Source organism: Aegilops tauschii, chromosome 7 (assembly GCF_002575655.3).
Source record: "Aegilops tauschii subsp. strangulata cultivar AL8/78 chromosome 7, Aet v6.0, whole genome shotgun sequence".
Classification (NCBI taxonomy): domain Eukaryota; kingdom Viridiplantae; phylum Streptophyta; class Magnoliopsida; order Poales; family Poaceae; genus Aegilops; species Aegilops tauschii.
Genome location: NC_053041.3, coordinates 431,134,414 through 431,153,133, shown reverse-complemented (window position 1 = coordinate 431,153,133; position 18,720 = coordinate 431,134,414).

Sequence of the window (18,720 nt, the reverse complement as noted above, 5' to 3'; positions counted from 1 at the left end):
CTTCTTCCTCCTATATATACCTGCGTACCCCAAAAACATCAGAGACAGAGCCAAAACCTTATTTCCACCGCCGCAACCTTCTGTACCCGTGAGATCCCATCTTGGGGCCTTTTCCGGTGCTCCGCCGGGGGGGGCATCGATCACGGAGGGCTTCTACATCAACACCATAGCCTCTCCGATGATGTGTGAGTAGTTTACCTCAGACCTTCGGGTCCATGGTTATTAGCTAGATGGCTTCTTCTCTCTCTTTGGATCTCAATACAAAGTTCTCCTCGATTCTCTTCGAGATCTATTCGATGTAATCTTCTTTTGCGGTGTGTTTTTCGAGATCCGATGAATTGTGGGTTTATGATCAAGATTATCTATGAACACTATTTGAATCTCCTCTGAATTCTTTTATGTATGATTGGTTATCTTTGCAAGTCTCTTCGAATTATCAGTTTGGTTTGGCCTACTAGATTGATCTTTCTTGCAATGGTAGAAGTGCTTAGCTTTGGGTTCAATCTTGCGGTGCTCGATCCCAGTGACAGTAGGGGAAACGACACGTATTGTATTGTTGCCATCGAGGATAAAAAGATGGGTTTTATATCATATTGTGTGAGTTTATCCCTCTACATCATGTCATCTTGCTTAAAGCGTTACTCTGTTCTTATGAACTTAATACTCTAGATGCATGCTGGATAGCGGTCGATGTCTGGAGTAATAGTAGTAGATGCAGGCAGGAGTCGGTCTACTTGTCACGGACGTGATGCCTATATACATGATCATACCTAGATATTCTCATAACTATGCTCAATTCTATCAATTGCTCGACAGTAATTTGTTTACCCACCGTAATACTTATGCTATCTTGAGAGAAGCCACTAGTGAAACCTATGGCCCCCAGGTCTATTTTCCATCATATTAATCTCCCGTCAACAAGCTATTTCTATTACCGTTTATTTTGCTTCCTTTACTTTTAGTCTTTATCATAAAAATACCAAAAATATTATCTTATCATCTCTATCAGATCTCACTTTTGCAAGTGGCCGTGAAGGGATTGACAACCCCTTTATCGCGTTGGTTGCAAGGTTCTTATTTGTTTGTGTAGGTGCGTGGGACTTGAGCGTGGTCTCCTACTGGATTGATACCTTGGTTCTCAAAAACTGAGGGAAATACTTACGCTACTTTACTGCATCACCCTTTCCTCTTCAAGGGAAAACCGACGCAGTGCTCAAGAGGTAGCAAGAAGGATTTCTGGCGCCGTTGCCAGGGAGTCTACGCACAAGTCAAGACATACCAAGTACCCATCACAAACTCTTATCCCTCGCATTTCCTTATTTGTCATTTGCCTCTCGTTTTCCTCTCCCCCACTTCACCCTTGCCGTTTTATTCGCCCTCTCTTTCCGTCCACCTCTTTTTCGCTTGGTTCTTGTTTGCTCATGTGTTGGATTGCTTGCTTTTCACGATGGCTCAAGATAATACTAAATTGTGTGACTTTGCCAATACCAACAACAATGATTTTCTTAGCACTCCGATTGCTCCTCTTACTGAAGCTGAATCTTGTGAAATTAATACTGCTTTGCTGAATCTTGTCATGAAAGATCAATTCGCCGGCCTTCCTAGTGAAGATGCCGCTACCCATCTAAATAGCTTTGTTGATTTGTGTGATATGCAAAAGAAGAAAGACGTGGATAATGATATTGTTAATAAAGCTATTTCCGTTTTCTCTTAGAGATCGTGCTAAATCTTGGTTTTCATCTTTGCCTAAAAATAGTATTGATTCTTGGAATAAGTGCAAAGATGCTTTTATCTCTAAGTATTTTCCTCCCGCTAAGATCATCTCTCTTAGAAACGATATTATGAATTTTAAGCAACTTGATCATGAACATGTTGCACAAGCTTGGGAGAGGATGAAATTAATGATACGTAATTGCCCTGCTCATGGTTTGAATTTATGGATGATTATACAAAAAATTTATGCCGGATTGAATTTTGCTTCTAGAAATCTTTTAGATTCGGCCGCGGGAGGCACTTTTATGGAAATCACTTTAGGAGAAGCTACTAAACTCCTAGATAATATTATGGTTAATTATTCTCAATGGCACACTGAAAGATCTACTAGTAAAAAGGTGCATGCGATAGAAGAAATTAATGTTTTGAGTGGAAAGATGGATGAACTTATGAAATTGTTTGCTAATAATAGTGTTTCTTCTGATCCTAATGATATGCCTTTGCCTACTTTGATTGAGAATAATAATGAATCTATGGATGTGAATTTTGTTGGTAGGAATAATTTTGGTAACAACGCGTTGAGGGAGTCCTGGACTAAGGGGTCCTCGGGCGTCTGGCCCGTTATCCATGGGCCGGACTGATGGGCTGTGAAGACATGAAGGCCGAAGACTATACCCGTGTCCGGATTGGACTCTCCTTGGCGTGGAAGGCAAGCTTGGCGACCGATTATGAAGATTCCTTCTTATGTAACCGACTCTATGTAAACCCTAGATCCCCCCGGTGCCTATATAAACCGGAGGGGGTAGTCCGGAAAGGATACATTCATTACCATAGTCATACAGGCTAGACTTGTAGGGTTTAGCCATTACGATCTCGTGGTAGATCAACTCTTGTGATACTCATATTCATCAAGATCAATCAAGCAGGAAGTAGGGTATTACCTCCATAGAGAGGGCCCGAACCTGGGTAAACATCGTGTCCCCGTCTCCTGTTACCATCGATCGTAGACGCACAGTTCGGGACCCCCTACCCGAGATCCGCCGGTTTTGACACCGACATTGGTGCTTTCATTGAGAGTTCCACTGTGCCGTCGACGAAAGGTTCGATGGCCCCTCCAATCGTCTATAGTAACGTTGTCCAAGGAGGAACTTTCCTCCCCCTGTTCGGCGGCTTCGTACTGCGGGCCAACCCGCTTGGACATCTAGAGCAGGTCGATAGCTACGCCCCTGGCCATCAGGTCAGATTTGGAAGCTTGAACTACGTCGCGGACATCTGTGGAGACTTGATCTTCAACGGATTTGAGAGCGCAACGATCGCTCCCCTTCGCCCCGATGAACATGACTTAAATCTGTCATCGGATCACGTCCGGGAGATGGTTCCTGTTGCTGCAACGGCCTTAGAACCGAAGCAGATCGTGCCATCCAAGGCCACAGAGTCCGTGGCGGCGTTGGAGCCGCACACGGACTCGATACCCCGCGATTCTTGTGTCCATGGAACTCCGTACTCGTCTCCGGCTATAAGTTCCGGACCCGGTGCGCCTGCGGACACCGAGCTGGATCGGTTATCGATTTCTGAATTTAGCACCGCAGACATCTTCCAGGATTCACCTTCGGACGATGTGCTGAACTCTTTAAAGAATTTGTCCTTGGAGAAGGACTCACAACCGAACTATGTCCGGTTCGATCTAGGGGCTGACGGCGGAGAATTTTGCTTCTCACCCACCACCCACTTCATAGCTACCGTCGAGGACTTAACCGACGAGCTCGATTATGGCTCCGAAGACATCGACGGTATGGACGACGATGCTGACAAGGAGCAAGGCCAAGACCCTCCATTCACTGGGCGTTGGACGGCCACCTCTTCGTACGACATGTACATGGTTGACACACCTAAAGGATCTAACGACGATGACAAAGAAGAGCCAGATGCGAATAAACCCTCTGAGACGCAGTCCAGGCACCGGCGCCCTAAACGCCGCTCTGAGTCACGTCGCTCAAAAGACAGCAACACCAGCGCCGGAGAAAATAGTACTCGTGACGACGCCGAAAACAATGAAGACCCTGTTGGAGCAACATCCGAACAAGAGGAACAAGACAACGAGCAAGTTAACCCTGATAAACAGGCCATGCCCAGTGACCTGGAGGACGATAGGTACCGTCCACCCTCCGAGGATGATGAGAGCCTCGGCAATGAGGACTTCATCGTGCCTGAGGCACCCCTCGAGCAGGAGCGCTTTAAGCGCCAGCTCATAGCTACTACAAGAAGCCTAAAGAAAAAGCAGCAGCAGCTCCAAGCCGATCAAGACCTACTCATCGATAGATGGACCGATGTCCTGGCAGCCAAAGAATACGGCCTCAAGTGCCCAATCAAGAGTTACCCAAAGCGCAGACTACTACCTCAGTTCGACGAGGAGGCACCAGATCCCTCACGTAAGGCGGAACGACCTCCACGAGGTCGGGACAGTGCGGCGGACCGACCACCCCGCGGTCGGGATAAAACGACAACTCAGGCCGAACAACAGCCCGCCCCACCGCCTCGTAAACACAGGGACAGACCAGCTCGGGACCATACATACGACCTTCGACAGGAATTGGACAGCAGAGCAGGACACACCAGATCGATCTATGGGTTGCGAGAACGCTTCCCTACTCGGGATGACGGCTACCTATTCGGACGTGACAAACCTAGTCACACCCGGGACGATAACCGTAGACGGACTTCATCAGAGGTGCGCCGTGATGCGGCCCGCTATAGAGGCACCGCACACCCCCTCTGCTTCACAGATGAGGTGCTGGATCATGAATTCCCCGAGGGGTTCAAGCCCGTCAATATTGAATCATACGACGGAACAACCGATCCCGCAGTGTGGATCGAAGATTTTATTCTCCACATCCACATGGCCCGAGGAGATGATCTCCACGCCATCAAATACCTCCCACTAAAATTAAAAGGGCCGGCTAGACACTGGCTAAATAGTCTGCCTGAAAATTCCATCGGCAGCTGGGAGGACTTGGAAGAGGCTTTCCTTGATAACTTCCACGGAACTTATGTCCGGCCACCAGATGCCGACGACTTAAGCCATATAGTTCAACAACCTGGAGAATCAGCCAGAAAATTCTGGACTAGGTTCCTAACCAAAAAGAACCAGATCGTTGACTGTCCGGATGCCGAGGCCCTAGCAGCCCTCAAACATAGCATCCGTGACGAATGGCTAGCGCGCCACCTCGGCCAAGAAAAGCCGAAGTCTATGGCAGCCCTTACGGCACTCATGACCCGTTTTTGCGCGGGTGAGGACAGCTGGTTGGCTCGAAGTACAAATACAGCCAGCGAGGTAGGCCCCACCGAGGCCAAGAACAGCACCGGCAAGCTCCAGCGCAATAGACACAAACGCCGAAGCAATGGCGACAACACCGATGACACCATAGTTAACACCGGATTCAGTGGCTCCAAGTCCGGCCAACGGAAGAAGCCCTACAAAAGAAACAATGAAGGACCTTCCAGCCTGGACCGCATACTCGACCGTCCGTGCCAGATAAACGGCACCCAGACAAGCAAGCCAATCACACCAACAGAGACTGTTGGGTTTTCAAACAGGCTGGCAAGTTAAATGCCGAAAACAAAGAAAAGGGATCACAAAGTGAGGACGAGGACGAAGAGTCCAGGCAGCCGAACACTGGGGGGGAGAAGAAATTTCCCCCTCAAGTCAAAACGGTGAACATGATATACGCTACACACATCCCCAAAAGGGAGCGCAAGCGAGCACTTAGGGACGTCCACACGGTAGAGCCAGTCGCCCCAAAATTCAATCTGTGGTTGTCGTTCCCGATCACCTTCCACCGTCGAGATCACCCAACTAGTATCCGCCATGGCGGTTCAGCCGCACTAGTCCTCGACCCAATTATCGACGGGTTTCACCTAACACGAGTCCTGATGGACGGTGGTAGCAGCCTCAACCTGCTTTATCAGGACACAGTGCGGAAGATGGGCATTAACCCCTCACGAATCAAACCAACAAAGACTACCTTTAAAGGAGTCATACCAGGCCTAGAGGCCCGCTGTACGGGCTCAATCACGCTGGAGGTGGTCTTCGGTTCTCCGGTCAACTTCCGAAGTGAAGAGTTAATCTTCGATATCTTCCCCTTCCGCAGCGGCTACCACGCACTGCTCAGACGAACCGCGTTTGCTAGATTCAACGCAGTGCCACACTATCCTTATGTCAAGCTCAAGATGCCCGGTCCACGCGGTGTCATAACAGTCAATGGCAATACTGAACGCTCCCTCCGAACAGAGGAGCACACCGCTGCCCTAGCAGCAGAAATACAGAGCGGCCTTCTCAAGCAGCACCATAGTACGGCTGCCGAGCCCCTGGACATCATTAAGAGGTTTCGGACTACACTGTAACAGGACAACGCGACTCGCCAAGAGCTCGATTAGCAATTCGGCCTCCGTCCCAGTCTCGATGAAGTAGTGGCATTCGTACCACGCGTACATAATTAGGCACTCAAAATTCCATGGACATCGACGGAGGCACAAGCTAGCCCGGGATCTATAGTTCGGCTAGACCGATCCCAGACACACATATAACTTTACTATTTCCTTTTTCCCTTTTTCGCAGGTTTCTCTTATGCGGGCCTCTTTCGACGGCCTGATTTATGGTCCTGTCAAAGGACAAATACACCGGATTGACATGGAGCACAGGCGTACAGGGGCAACCCTAGAGGCCAATCCAACGATTACTCTATCTGTTTTCAGGACCCACGCGCAGCTCGCCTTTAGTTGTGGCATGTCAAATAGCCGGTTGCTTATGGCATTCCTTTGTACCAATGCGCTTTGACGCATTAATCTAACTATAATGGAAGCAGTTCATGGTCCAAGTTCAAGGGCCCCAGATACCATCTCTGTTCTCCTTCTGTTTTCCTTTCAATTACTTATTTCCTAGCAACCGTACACTCTGGTTCGTTTCATATTTGCCAGGGGCACCTCATCGCCCCATAACACGGCAACAAAGTCCGAACACTTCTTATAGATAAGTTCAGCACCCCAAATTTAGCATTATATGCATTGGCTCCGAATCATGTCTTTGGTCAATAGTTGGGTTGCCCGGCTCCTGTGCTTGCTACCCTACGTTTCGCTAAATCGGCTAGGGTAGTAAAGGGATAACTATTGCGATTGTGCCCTGGCCTTGACCAGATGAGCGCCTCAGTAGAGAAAGTCAAAAACTGACTGTCATGATACGGCGAGAGCCGGTCAGCTGTTCGAGGGTTACAAATCGTTGGAGATTTTTTCCGCATTATGCGAAAGATCGGCACTTCCCGATCAGATGCTGACAACACTCTGGTTTGAACCAGGGGCTGCGCCCATGCTTTATTATAAAACTCCTATGGCTAAGTGAGGGCGTTTAAGCCGTATAGTCTGATTGCCTTGTTCGTTGCGCTAAACAACTCCTTTAAGGACCATATAATTGGATCAAGATTGTTTAGATTCCATTCCGAACACCTCTGTACTACCTACGTGAGGGCAGAAGCCGACGACTGGCCAACCCTCAGATTACATACAACACGGCCGCACAGGAGGAAACAATTAAAAGCATAACAAAATTACATTACAAAACAGGCTTTGTTTTCATAATACAAGGCAAAGGCAACATGAATACATTTATTTAAATACAATGTCCTGCGAACATTGTGCTGCCGCAAGGCGAGACCCCTTCAGGACATCCGCAAAATACCGTTCGGGTGTGCGGTGCTCCTTGCCCTCCGGTGGCCCTCTGGTCACCTCGACGGCGTCCATCTTCGCCCACCACATCTTGCAACGGGCGAAGGCCATGCGCGCACCTTCAATGCAGGCCGAGCGCTTGACGACGTCCAGCCGAGGACAGGCGTTCACCATCTGCCTCACGAGTCCGAAGTAGCTGCCTGGCATAGCTTCGGCTGTCCATAGCCGGATTATCAAATCCTTAATGGCTAGTTCGGCCACCCTATGCAGCTCCACCAGCTGTTTCAGTTGATCGGTGAAGGACACGGGATGCTCTGGTGCCGCATACTGCGACTAGAATAGCTTCTCCGTAGAACCCCCTCCTTCGGCTCGATAGAACTCCGCGACGTCTGATACACTGCATGGTAAATCCGCAAAGCCCCTGAAGAACTCCGAACCCGGGTTAGTAAAAGGTACTGCCTCTCCGCATACTTGCTTTGCATCTTAAATGCCTTACCCGCCGTGATCTTCTTGGCCTCCTGGATCTCCTGAAGGGCGGCCTGGGCCTCATTCCGTGCGGTCTCCGCGCTCTAACGAGCCTTGGCGAGTTCGGTCCCTTGAACCGACGCATCATGCTCCAAGGCCTCGCATTTTTTCACCACATCCTGGAGCTCCTGCTGGACTTCTTTGACCCGGGCCTTGAGCTTCTTACGGGCGGCTTGCTGCTGGACAGCCTTCTCCTCGGCCTCACCCAGGGCCTTCCTCAGGGCCTCGACCTCGGTCGCGGCTCCTGCACATGTTACGACACTGCGGTCAATATATAGCGCCTCCTCCTTCTGAACACACAGCAAGTCGTTACTCACCTTGCTTCTCCTGAAGCCGAATTTTAACCTCGCCGAGCTCGTTCTCGGTCCGCTCCAGCCTCTGCTTCAGTTCAGAGACTTCGGCAGCATGCGAGGTTGCAGCCAATAGTGACGCCTGCTTATTGATACATATTAAGTTCCTATAACAAAGGATTGATCCTCTGTCCGGTTCTTCTCGCCGAACACCGGACAGTGTCTCAGGGGCTACTGTCTACACGGTTTTTCTCTTTCTTACCTCGAAACCTGTCAATAGGTTGCTGCAGGCTTCGTTCAGTCCACTCTTGGCGGACTGAACCTTCTCGATCACCGCACCCATAAGGACACGGTGCTCGTCCACAATGGAGGCGCCTCGTAGCGCCTCCATCAGGTTATCCGGCGCCCCTGGATGGACAGGGGCCACCGGTGGAAGCGGCGCACCCCCCTCCTTCAAAGTATGGCTGCAAACGAGTCGAGTTTGAGCGAGTTGGACTAGGCTCAGCTTAACTCATACTAAAAATCGAGCGAGCTCAAATTAAGCGAAGCTCAAGGTCGAGCTGTAAAAAGTGGCTTGTGCTCAGCTTGTAATGATCTCGAGTCAATCTCGAGCTAGTTTCGAGCTAAATAAAATGTTTTTTCTGAATTGAGGCAAATTTTCACATAATATAGGCCACAACATAAAAAATCACTTAATTTTGACTTATTCTTTCTCAACTGAAGATAAGATATCATGGACGAACTAGCAAGAGAAGAAAACAAAGGTGCATCTTCTCTCAAACTTTGGCAAAAATAATAAGATATTTAACGTATGGCTGATCACGCACCGCATTGAGGCTAAATTTTCTTCGCTCTTAATTAAGCTTCCATGTTTTGTTAGTAATTAAAATGGAGAAAAAATCGCACACAACATATATGGTAATAAACTAACCATTTCTTTGTAATAAACATGAAAATTATTTAATATACTTACATGATATCTAGCTATCGAACTACAACCGAGCGAGCCAATACTGGCTCAAGATCGGCTCGTTTCTTGATCGAGCTACATAAATTGCTCATACTCAGCTCATTTCCTTTCAAGTCGATCTTGAGTTGAGCCAGAATTCGAGTCGGTCTCGAGCAGCTCACGAGCCTCGAGCTTCTCTTGCAGCCCTACTTCAAAGGGGGCTGTTCGCCCGACTCCGGAGCCATATGGGTCTCCGGAATCGTATTCGGCTGAGGGCCGAACTGGATGCGGCCCTCTTCGCTGGTCTCCATGAGGATCGGCTCCCCCATGTGTCCGGCAGCGGAGGTCTCACCTTGTGGCGCCACCCGGACATCGTCCTGGGCTCCTCCTCGGTTCAGAGCGGTCCTCCGGGACAACACTTCGGCGTCGTCCCTGGCCCCGGGGGAATAAGCAGGCGGTGGTGACATGCTCGCCATCTCCGACGGAGCCAACGAACCTCCAGATGAGGATCACTGGATCAGGTCGCGGGCCGGACTGCAATAGTACAGTTAACTATGTCAAGATAATGAAGAGAAAGGGCCGGATGTGCGCATGAGTGAGCCATGTCACTTACGATGCGGCCTGGGGCTTAGTGCGGGGGCGTCGTTTTGGACTGCTGTCAACGTCCCACGCGGTGTTGACTGCTGGGACGCCTTTCCCCTTCTTGGGCGTTTCCGCCTCCAGATGCGCCGAAGCCGCCCTCTTCTTCTTCCTCTCCTCAGGGGGAGGGTTGTTTTCCTCCTCCTCCTCCTCTTCCTCGTCATTGTACTCAGGGATAGAGGAATGAGCTTTGTCGTCTTCGGACATCACGTCCGAAGTGCCCTTGCGACGGGGGTCACTCTTGGCCCCCTTGGCCTTCTTCTTGGCCTTCTTTTTCGGTGCCTTATAGGGCGCCGGCACCAGCATCTTCGCCAGACGCGGGATGACCGGTTCTTCGGGCAGTAGAGCCGGACACTGGATCCACTTCGCCCTCTCCATCCAGTCCTGAAAAAGCAACAATAAAAGCTCAGGCGTCATCTTTCAAACAAACAAGTGGAGAATGCATTAAAAATGACATACCTCGCTAGCGAGGTGTTTAGCGTCGTGCCCGCGATCTAAATCTGCGGCCGGCGGTTTCTCGTTGCCCTTAAAGAGCAACCTCCACGCACCTTCGTGTGTAGTCTCGAAGAGCCTCACCAGGGTCTGGTGCTTCTTTGGATTGAACTCCCATAGAGGGCGCTTCGGCGCTGGCACGGAAGGATCCGGCGAACCAGCATCACCTGGATCACATCAACGAGCTTGATGTTCTTGGTTACCATGCTTTGAACGCGCGTCTGCAGCGCTATCAGCTCGTCAGGTGAACACCAGTCAGGACTCTTCTTGACCCAGGAGGTGAGTCGCATAGGAGCGCCGGAGCGGAATTCGGCAGTTGCGGCCCAGGTGGTGCTGCGAGGTTCTGTGATGTAGAACCACTACTTCTGCCACTCCTTTACCGTGTCCACAAAAGTACCTTTGGGCTAGGAGACGTTGGACAGCTTGCTCACCATGGCTCCTCCGCACTCCGCGTGCTGGCCATCCACCACCTTCGGCTTCACGTTGAAGACTTTGAGCCACAGCCCGAAGTGGGGTTGGATGCGGAGGAAGGCCTCACACACGACGCTAAACACCGAGATGTTGAGGAAGGAATTTGGGGACAGATCATGGAAATCTATCCCGTAATAATACATCAGCCCGCGGACGAAAGGGTGGAGTGGAAACCCTAGCCCGCGGAAGAAATGGGGGATGAACACTACCCTCTCAGTGGGCTTCGGCATGGGGACGACTTGTCCCTCGGTCGGCAGGCGGTGAGTGATCTCCTTCGCCAAATATCCGGTTGCCCGAAGCTCAGTAATGTCCTCCTCCTTGACGGAGGAGACCATCCACTTGCCCTGACCTCCGGATCCGGACATGGTCGCTTGAGTGGAAAGGAGATGAGAACTTGGGCGCTGGAGCTCGAGATTGGAAAGGCGGAGACAGAGAGAGGGCGTGAGAGAGGAAGAGGGAATCCTTATCCCCTTATAAAGGCAGCGAATATTAAACGCCTCCTCACTCGCCTTAAGATTCGCCTATTCCCAAGGGCTGTATAAACGGCACGGTTGGGTTACCCATGCCCGCATTGATGAGAATCCCGCGATAAGGGGACACGATCTCTGCTTTGACAAGACGTGCCAATGGCAACCGCGTCTTGAAACGTGGAGCGGCAGACGAAAAACGGTTCGAAATTATGACCGGACAGACGTGATGTCATGTTGTAAAAAGCTGTCAGCAGATTAGACTCGTGTAAAAATATATTCTCTCTGCGGTTATGTATGGTGTGTGTGACAGGTCCGGATACTATCATCGCATCCGAAGACTATCTTGAAGTTCGGATAGAAGGGAACCCGCCTTGCAATGCCGAAGACAATCTGAGCACCGGACTCATCGTCATTGAAGCCAGGTTCAGGGGCTACTGAGGGAGTCCTGGACTAAGGGGTCCTCGGGCATCTGGCCCGTTATCCATGGGCCGGACTGATGGGCTGTGAAGACATGAAGGCCGAAGACTGTACCCGTGTCTGGATTGGACTCTCCTTGGCGTGGAAGGCAAGCTTGGCGACCGATTATGAAGATTCCTTCTTATGTAACCGACTCTATGTAAACCCTAGATCCCCCCGGTGCCTATATAAACCAGAGGGGGTAGTCCGGAAAGGATACATTCATTACCATAGTCATACAGGCTAGACTTCTAGGGTTTAGCCATTACGATCTCGTGGTAGGTCAACTCTTGTAATACTCATATTCATCAAGATCAATCAAGCAGGAAGTAGGGTATTACCTCCATAGAGAGGGCCCGAACCTGGGTAAACATCGTGTCCCCCGTCTCTTGTTACCATCGATCCTAGACGCACAGTTCGGGACCCCCTACCCGAGATCCGCCGGTTTTGACACCGACACGCGTATAGAGGAAACTTTAATCCTAGGCCGTTCCCTAGTAATTCCTCTAATAATTATGGTAATTCCTACAACAATTCTTATGGAAATTTTAATAATATGCCCTCTGAATTTGAGACTAGTGTTAAAGAGTTTATGAATTCACAAAAGAATTTCAATACTTTGCTTGAAGAAAAATTGCTTAAGGTTGACGAATTGGCTAGGAACGTGGATAGAATTTATCTTGATGTTGATTCTTTGAAACTTAGATCTATTCCACCTAAGCATGATATCAATGAGTCTCTCAAAGCAATGAGAATTTCCATTGATGAGGGCAAAGAAAGAACCGCTAGGATGCGTGCTAAGAAAGATTGCTTTGTGAAGGCGTGTTCTTCTAGTTTTTATGAGAATAAAGATGAACATCTAAAAGTTATTGATGTGTCTCCTATTAAATATTTGTTTTGCAATATGAATCTTGATAATGGTGGGACTGGAGATGAGTCAACTTTAGTTAAAAGGCGTCCCAAAAATTCGGAGTTTTTAGATCTTGATGCAAAAATTGGTAAAAGTGGGATTGAAGAGGTTAAAACTTTAGATAGCAATGAACCCACTATTTTGGATTTCAAGGAATTTAATTATGATAATTGCTCTTTGATAGATTGTATTTCCTTGTTGCAATCCGTGCTAAATTCTCCTCATGCTTATAGTCAAAATAAAGCCTTTACTAAACATATCGTTGATGCTTTGATGCAATCTTATGAAGAAAAACTTGAGTTGGAAGTTTCTATCCCTAGAAAACTTTATGATGAGTGGGAACCTACAATTAAAATTAAAATTAAAGATCATGAATGCTATGCTTTGTGTGATTTGGGTGCTAGTGTTTCCACGATTCCAAAAACTTTGTGTGATTTGCTAGGCTTCCGTGATTTTGATGATTGTTCTTTAAACTTGCATCTTGCGGATTCCACTATCAAGAAACCTATGGGAAGAATTAATGATGTTCTTATTGTTGCAAATAGGAACTATGTGCCCGTAGATTTTATTGCTCTTGATATAGATTGCAATCCTTCATGTCCTATTATTCTTGGTAGACCTTTCCTTAGAACGATTGCTGCAATTATTGATATGAAGGAAGGGAATATTAGATTCCAATTTCCGTTAAGGAAAGGCATGGAACACTTCCCTAGAAAGAAGATTAAATTACCTTATGAATCTATTATGAGAGCCACTTATGGATTGCCTACCAAAGATGGCAATACTTAGATCTATCATCACTTTTATGCCTAGCTAGGGGCGTTAAACGATAGCGCTTGTTGGGAGGCAACCCAATTTTATTTTAGTTCTTTGCTTTTTGCTCCTGTTTAGGAATAAATCTTTGATCTAGCCTCTGGTTAGATGTGTTTTTATGTTTTAATTAGTGTTTGTGCCAAGTGAAACCTATAGGATCTTCTTGGATGATAGTTATTTGATCTTGCTGAAAGTTCCCGAAACTTTCTGTTCACGAATACAATTGTTTAAAATCATCATAACGTGATAATACTGATTCAAATTGCAGTATATTAATAAACAAATTATCTAGGTCTTCCTATTTTGGTAGATTTTTCTGAGTTCCAGAAGTTTGCGTTAGATACAGATTACTACAGACTGTTCTGTTTTTGACAGATTTTGTTTTTCATGTGTTGTTTGCTTATTTTGATGAATCTATGGCTAGTAAAGGAGTTTATAAACCATAGAGAAGTTGGAATACAGTAGGTTTAACACCAATATAAATAAAGAATGAGTTCATTACAGTACCTTGAAGTAGTGTTTTGTTTTCTTTCGCTAACGGAGCTCACGAGATTTTCTGTTAAGTTTTGTGTTGTGAAGTTTTCAAGTTTTGGGTAAAGATTTGATGGATTATGGAACAAGGATTGGCAAGAGCCTAATCTTGGGGATGCCCAAGGCATCCCAAGGTAAAATTCAAGGACAACCAAAAGCCTAAGCTTGGGGATGCCCCGGAAGGCATCCCCTCTTTCGTCTTCGTCTATCGGTAACTTTACTTGGGGCTATATTTTTATTCACCACATGATATGTGTTTTGCTTGGAGCGTCTTGTATAATTTGAGTCTTTGCTTTTTAAGTTTACCACAATCATCCTTGCTGTACACACTTTTGAGAGAGACACACATGATTCGGAATTTGTTAGAATACTCTATGTGCTTCACTTATATCTTTTGAGCTATATATTTTTTGCTCTAGTGCTTCACTTATATCTTTTAGAGCACGGTGGTGGTTTTGTTTTATAGAAACTATTGTTCTCTCATGCTTCACTTATATTATTTTGAGAGTCCTACAAAACAGCATGGTAATTTGCTTAAATTGTGAAATTAGTCCTAATATGATAGGCATCCAAGATTAGTAAAAACTTTCTTATAAGTGCGTTCAATACTAAGAGAAGTTTGATGCTTGATGATTGTTTTGAGATATGGAGGTAGTGATATTAAAGTTGTGCTAGTTGAGTAGTTGTGAATTTGAGAAATACTTGTGTTGAAGTTTGCAAGTCCCGTAGCATGCACATATGGTAAACGTTGTGTAACAAATTTGAAACATGAGGTGTTCTTTGATTGTCCTCCTTATGAGTGGCGGTCGGGGACGAGCGATGGTCTTTTACTACCAATCTATCCCCCTAGGAGCATGCGCGTAGTGCTCGGTTTTTTATGACTTGTAGATTTTTGCAATAAGTATGTGAGTTCTTTATGACTAATGTTGAGTCCATGGATTATGCGCACTCTCACCCTTCCATCATTGCTAGCCTCTTCGGTACCGTGCATTGCCCTTTCTCACCTTGAGAGTTGGTGCAAACTTCGCCGGTGCATCCAAACCCCATGATACGATACGCTCTATCACACATAAACCTCCTTATATCTTCCTCAAAACAGCCATCATACCTACCTATTATGGCATTTCCATAGCCATTCCGAGATATATTGCCATGCAACTTTCCACCGTTCCGTTTATCATGACACGCTTCATCATTGTCATATTGCCTTGCATGATCATGTAGTTGACATCGTATTTGTGGCAAATCCACCATGCATATTATTTCATACATGTCACTCTTGATTCATTGCCCATCCCGGTACACCGCCGGAGGCATTCATATGGAGTCATACTTTCTTCTAGTATCGAGTTGTAATCATTGAGTTGTAAATAAATAGAAGTGTGATGATCATCATTCATAGAGCATTGTCCCAAAAAAAGGAGAAAGGCCAAATAAAAAAGGGAAAGGCCCAAAAAAAAGAAAAAAAAGAAAATAAAAAGGGGCAATGCTACTATCCTTTTTCCACACTTGTACTTCAAAGTAGCACCATGATCTTTATAATAGAGAGTCTTTTGTTTTGTCACTTTCATATACTAGTGGGAATTTTTCATTATAGAACTTGACTTGTATATTCCAACAATGGGCTTCCTCAAATTCCCTAGGTCTTCGTTAGCAAGCAAGTTGGATGCACACCCACTTAGTTTCTTTTGTTGTGCTTTCATACATTTATAGCTCTAGTGCATTCGTTGCATGGCAATCCCTACTCCTTGCATTGACATCAATTTATGGGCATCTCACTAGCCCGTTGATTAGCCGCGTCAATGTGAGACTATCTCCTTTTTTGTCTTCTCCACATAACCCCCATCATCATATTCTATTCCACCCATAGTGCTATATCCATGGCTCACGCTCATATATTGCGTGAAAGTTGAAAAAGTTTCAGATTACTAAAGTATGAAACAATTGCTTGGCTTGTCATCGGGGTTGTGCATGATGAGAGCATTCTTGTGTGACAAAAATGGAGCATGACCAAACTATATGATTTTGTCGGGATGAACTTTCTTTGGCCATGTTATTTTGAGAAGACATAATTGCTTAGTTAGTATGCTTGAAGTATTATTACTTTTATGTCAATATTAAACTTTTATCTTGAATCTTTCGGATCTGAATATTCATGCCACAATTGAGAGAATTACGTTGAAAATTATGCTAAGTAGCATTCCACATCAAAAATTCTGTTTTTATCATTTACCTACTCGAGGACGAGCAGGAATTAAGCTTGGGGATGCTTGATACGTCTCCAACGTATCTATAATTTTTTGATTGTTCCATGCTATTATATATTCTGTTTTGGATGGGCTTTATTATACACTTTTATATTATTTTTGGGACTAACCTATTAACCGGAGGCCCAGCCCAAATTGCTATTTTTTTTGCCTATTTCAGTGTTTCGAAGGAAAAGGATATCAAACGGAGTCCAAACGGAATGAAACCTTCGGGAACGTGATTTTCGGAACAAACGTGATCCAGAGGACTTGGAGTGGACGTCAAGCAATCAACGAGGAGGCCACGAGGCAGGGGCGCGCCTACCCCCCTGGGCGCGCCCTCCACCCTCGTGGGCCCCTCGTAGCTCCACCAACCTACTTCTTCCTCCTATATATACCTACGTACCCCAAAAACATCAGAGACAGAGCCAAAACCCTATTTCCACCACCGCAACCTTCTGTACCCGTGAGATCCCATCTTAGGGCCTTTTCCGGCGCTCCGCCGGAGGGGGCATCAATCACGGAGGGCTTCTACATCAACACCATAGCTTCTCCGATGATGTGTGAGTAGTTTACCTCAGACCTTCAAGTCCATAGTTATTATCTAGATGGCTTCTTCTCTCTCTTTGGATCTCAATACAAAGTTCTCCTCGATTCTCTTGGAGATCTATTCGATGTAATCTTCTTTTGTGGTGTGTTTGTCGAGATCCGATGAATTGTGGGTTTATGTTCAAGATTATCTATGAACAATATTTGAATCTCCTCTGAATTATTTTATGTATGATTGGTTATGTTTGCAAGTCTCTTCAAATTATAAGTTTGGTTTGGCCTACTAGATTGATCTTTCTTGCAATGGGAGAAGTGCTTAGCTTTGGGTTCAATCTTGCGGTGCTCGATCCCAGTGACAGTAGGGGAAACGACACGTATTGTATTGTTGCCATCGAGGATAAAAAGATGGGGTTTATATCATATTGCATGAGTTTATCCCTCTACATCATGTCATCTTGCTTAAAGCTTTACTCCGTTCTTATGAACTTAATACTCTAGATGCATGCTGGATAGCGATCGATGTGTGGAGTAATAGTAGTAGATGCAGGCAGGAGTCGGTCTACTTGTCACGAACGTGATGCCTATATACATGATCATACCTAGATATTCTCATAACTATGCTCAATTCTATCAATTGCTCGACAGTAATTTGTTTACCCACCGTAATACTTATGCTATCTTGAGAGAAGCCACTAGTGAAACCTATGGCCCCCGGGTCTATTTTCCATCATATTAATCTCCCATCAACAAGTTATTTCTATTACTGTTTATTTTGCTTCCTTTACTTTTAGTCTTTATCATAAGAATACCAAAAATATTATCTTATCATCTCTATCAGATCTCACTTTTGCAAGTGGCCGTGAAGGGATTGACAACCCCTTTATCGCGTTGGTTGCAAGGTTCTTATTTGTTTGTGTAGGTGCGTGGGACTTGAGCGTGGTCTCCTACTGGATTGATACCTTGGTTCTCAAAAACTAAGAGAAATACTTACGCTACTTTACTGCATCACCCTTTCCTCTTCAAGGGAAAACCAACACAGTGCTCAAGAGGTAGCACGGATCCATCTTTTCGGAGTGTTCGAGACTGATGCAGAGGTGATGTTTGGCGATCACGGGGGGCGCCGTCGGCTTGACGGCCGTGCGGGCGCCCGCGGTGAAACTGCCGAGCTGGAGGGTCTGTCCCGAAGTCAGGCTCCTTCCAAAAGTGATATCATTGTTGATGACAATGCGAGCCATTGATCCTTCTATCGACAACACAATGGAAATCTCAATGAAAGCACCAATGTCGATGTCAAAACAGGCAGATCTCGGGTAGCGGGTCCCGAACTGTGTGTCTAAAGATCAATGGTAACAAGGGACAATGGGGACGCGATGTTTACCCAGGTTCGGGCCCTCTTAAAGGAGGTAAAACCCTACATCTTGTTTGGTTATATTCAATTAGTATAGGGGCTACAAGAGTTGATCTACCTCGAGATCGTAATGGCTAAACCCTAGCTGTCTAGCCTATGAGAATTCTGATGGCCTCTACGGACTAAACTCTCCGGCTTATATACACACCGGATGGGTCTAGGGTTCTACAGAGTCGGTTTACAGAGGAAGGGAGTACATCCGGACACCAAAACTTGCCGTTCATGCATAGAGGAGTCCTACCTGGACACGGGGGATAATCTTCAGCTTCTATCTTTACGGCCCATCAGTCCGGCCCATGTTAAATAGGCCGGCGACCTGAGGACCCCCTAATCCAGGACTCCCTCACCTGTTGTAGACACACCTGAGAATCCTAATGATATTTGTATTTCTAATGCTGAGACACAATCTGGTGATGAACATGAACCTAGTGATTATGTTAATGATGATGTTCATGTTGATGCTCAACCTAGTAATGATAATGATGTAGAGATTGAACCTGTTGTTGATCTTGATAACCCACAATCAAAGAATCAACGTTATGA